This window comes from Bufo bufo, chromosome 1, assembly GCF_905171765.1.
Source record: "Bufo bufo chromosome 1, aBufBuf1.1, whole genome shotgun sequence".
NCBI lineage: Eukaryota > Metazoa > Chordata > Amphibia > Anura > Bufonidae > Bufo > Bufo bufo.
The window spans coordinates 842,727,792-842,731,840 of record NC_053389.1 but is presented as its reverse complement, the minus strand read 5'-3'; positions in this window follow the sequence as shown (position 1 = coordinate 842,731,840).

Sequence of the window (4,049 nt, the reverse complement as noted above, 5' to 3'; positions counted from 1 at the left end):
TGCATGTTGTTCAGTGTAGTGTGTGATGTGTGCGGTGCAGTGTGTGATGTGTGCAGTGTATGGTGCATGTGGTTCAGTGCAGTGTGTGATGTGTGCGGTGCAGTGTATGGTGCTTGTTGTTCAGTGCAGTGTGATGTGTGCGGTGCAGTGTGTGGTGCATGTTGTTCAGTGCAGTGTGATGTGTGCGGTGCAGTGTGTGGTGCATGTTGTTCAGTGCGGTATGTGATGTGTGCGGTGCAGTGTGTGATGTGTGTGGTGCAGTGTATGGTGCATGTTGTTCAGTGTAGTGTGTGATGTGTGCAGTGTATGGTGCATGTGGTTCAGTGCAGTGTGATGTGTGCGGTGCAGTGTGTGATGTGTGCGGTGCAGTGTATGGTGCATGTGGTTCAGTGTAGTGTGTGATGTGTGCGCTGCAGTGTGTGATGTGTGCAGTGTATGGTGCATGTTGTTCAGTGCAGTGTGTGATGTGTGTGGTGCAGTGTATGGTGCATGTGGTTCAGTGCGGTTTGTGATGTGTGCGGTGCAGTGTGTGATGTGTGTGGTGCAGTGTATGGTGCATGTTGTTCAGTGTAGTGTGTGATGTGTGCAGTGTATGGTGCATGTGGTTCAGTGCGGTGTGTGATGTGTGCGGTGCAGTGTATGGTGCATGTGGTTCAGTGCAGTGTGTGATGTGTGCGGTGCAGTGTGTGATGTGTGCAGTGTATGGTGCATGTGGTTCAGTGCAGTGTGTGATGTGTGCGGTGCAGTGTATGGTGCATGTGGTTCAGTGCGGTGTGTGATGTGTGCGGTGCAGTGTGTGATGTGTGCAGTGTATGGTGCATGTTGTTCAGTGTAGTGTGTGATGTGTGCAGTGTGTGATGTGTGCAGTGTATGGTGCATGTGGTTCAGTGTAGTGTGATGTGTGCAGTGCAGTGTATGGTGCATGTGGTTCAGTGTGATGTGTGCAGTGCAGTGTATGGTGCATGTGGTTCAGTGCAGTGTGTGATGTGCGCGGTGCAGTGTATGGTGCATGTGGTTCAGTGCAGTGTGATGTGTGCGGTGCAGTGTGTGATGTGTGCGGTGCAGTGTGGGATGTGTGCGGTGCAGTGTGTGATGTGCGCGGTGCAGTGTATGGTGCATGTGGTTCAGTGCAGTGTGTGATGTGTGCGGTGCAGTGTGTGATGTGCGCGGTGCAGTGTATAGTGCATGTGGTTCAGTGCAGTGTGATGTGCGCGGTGCAGTGTATGGTGCATGTGGTTCAGTGTGATGTGTGCAGTGCAGTGTATGGTGCATGTGGTTCAGTGCAGTGTGTGATGTGTGCGGTGCAGTGTGTGATGTGTGCGGTGCAGTGTATGGTGCATGTGGTTCAGTGCAGTGTGTGATGTGTGCGGTGCAGTGTGTGATGTGCGCGGTGCAGTGTATGGTGCATGTGGTTCAGTGTGATGTGTGCAGTGCAGTGTATGGTGCATGTGGTTCAGTGCAGTGTGTGATGTGTGCGGTGCAGTGTGTGATGTGTGCGGTGCAGTGTATGGTGCATGTGGTTCAGTGCAGTGTGATGTGTGCGGTGCAGTGTGTGATGTGCGCGGTGCAGTGTATGGTGCATGTGGTTCAGTGCAGTGTGTGATGTGTGCGGTGCAGTGTGTGATGTGCGCGGTGCAGTGTATGGTGCATGTGGTTCAGTGCAGTGTGATGTGTGCGGTGCAGTGTATGGTGCATGTGGTGCACTGTAGTGTGATGGTCACCCACACTGCACTACATACATCACACACATAGATGGATGCAGAGAACAAGGTGACAAAGCAGCGTGTAATCTATCTTTATTGTCCGGGCCCTATTTACTGTCGGGGTCTTTGCCCAGCATGCCCCGCTCTGCTTAGTACAGCCCGCCACTCCTCCTTCGCCTGCTCCAGGGCACTGTATTGCGCTGGCAGCCCGCCAAACCAATCAATAGCAAAGCTCCTTGTTGTGAGGAGCTTTGCTATTGGTCATTTCATGCACAGGCAGCTTCGCTGCGCCGCCTGTGCGGTTCACAGGACGCCGTGTGCTGAGGAATTTCAGGGTAAAGTCTACAGCGTATTGGTGCGCCTTAGGCTAGGGCTACACAACGACATTTGTCCCTTCTGTCGCACCCATGTCGAGCGACAGTTTTTATAATGATAGTCTATGGTGTCGCACTGCGACATGCTATTTCCCTTTCGTCCTAACCAGCAGCACAAGTGGGGATTTGCCCTGTGAAGCCGGTCAGGACAGGCGGAATTTTTATTGAACAAAAATCTCTGCCAAGTATCATTAATTAATTAATGCCCCCCCCCCCCTAAACTCCCCTTGTAGGGTTAATGGTATTTATGATTTTAGGTTACATTGTTGTTTCATGTCTTACAGGTCCGGCGCCTGCGGCTGCAGACGGAGGATCCCGGCCAGGATAGCGGAGGACCGTCCGCTTCAAGTTTTCTTCCCCTTCCCTCCCCCCTACCCCCTCCGATGGTTATAGTACTTACCCCTGCTTCGATCTGGCGCTAGTGCAGCGTTCGGTCATACTTTGCGCTCCCTCCACCATTCTCACGAGACCGGAAGTGCGTCATTCGCATCACTTCCGGTCTCGGGCGCCGTTCGTGCGCTCCTGAAAATAAAATAAGAGGCTGAGTCCTCTGGTATTGTTGAGGTGGCAGAGGGTGGCACATTGGGGCTACCTTTGGTTTGATACAAATCAAACAAATTATTAATTTACTTCCGGGGACGGGGCGGGGGGGGGGGATGGCGTGCCCTACCGCCTTATTTAAACCTCCAGGTTCTGGAGGTCAGTGTTGCACCCAATCTTGTGTGCAGCTGACGCCTGTGTATCGAGTGGTGATTTTCTCTCTTCAACATGTCGACTAATCCAGATCCTTCTATGCCCTCTCTTGGTAAGGTGGAGGTCATTTTTTCCTGAGGCGAGTTGAATTGCACCTAATATTAATGGGCTTATTATTTATTCCTAGGGAAGTCTACGCACAAGCAGAGACATCTGGCTTGTTCCAACTGTACCACCCCCTTACCTGATGGATACGAGTTCCACCGTTGCCCAGGCTGTCGACCCAGACCGGCAAATCCAGAGCCTACGGTGGTGGAGATGTTCTCCTGGATGAAGGAGTTTATGGACACCTCCATCGCAGAGATAAAAGGCGCAGTCTCTAACAAGAGACCTAGACAGGCCTCTCCGGGCCCTGTTCCGATGTCCGAGGACGTGGTGTCCATAGAAGATAATTCTTCCTCTGAAGAGGAGGACGCGACCTTTCTTTTTCCGTCCGAAAAATCTCTGAGGTTATTACGCTCCATCAGGTCAAGGGACCAGGATGTTGAGCATGGGGAAGCTCCACAATCCACCTCTAGGGGGCCAAGGGCCTTCAAAGTGGACGAGTCTCTGAAAAAACTAATGGCCATAGAATGGAAACACCCGGAAAAAGGTCCGGTCCTGACAAAAAGATTTAACTTAATGTTTCCCCTGCAGGAAGAAGATTCGCAGCGTTGGTTTCCGCCTCCTAAAGTGGATATGGCAATATCTAAGCTCTCTAGGAGAACCTTAGTTCCCTCTGACGATGGAAGTAATTTAAAAGACCCCCTAGACAGACGAGCAGAATGCTCGCTCAGACGCAACTACAGCTGCCGCCTCTGCCTCTGTGGCTATAGCCGGCAGTGAAGTCTCAAATTTTGTCCGCGCCCGCACACTCAGAATCCAGTCTGATCTGGATTCTGGGGTTGCCAGAGACGATATTCTGGACCAGTTCAAGACCCTTTTGTTAGGGATCGATTTTTTGACTGACGCATCCCAGCAGCAGTTAAAATTAGCTGCTAAATCTATGGCACTTTCTTCGGCCAGCAGGCATCCTCTTTGGCTGAAGCCATGGGCAGCAGACAACACGTCAAAATTCAACCTCTGCTCCCTTCCCTATGAGCTGGGCAGGCTATTCGGTTCTGAGCTGGATCGCTTAATGGAGGACCTCGCTGATAAAAAGGGGAAGTCCCTTCCTCAACAATCCTTTCGGGGTCGAGGAAGAGGTAGAGCAGCAAGGTTCCAGAGGGGAGACAGGACC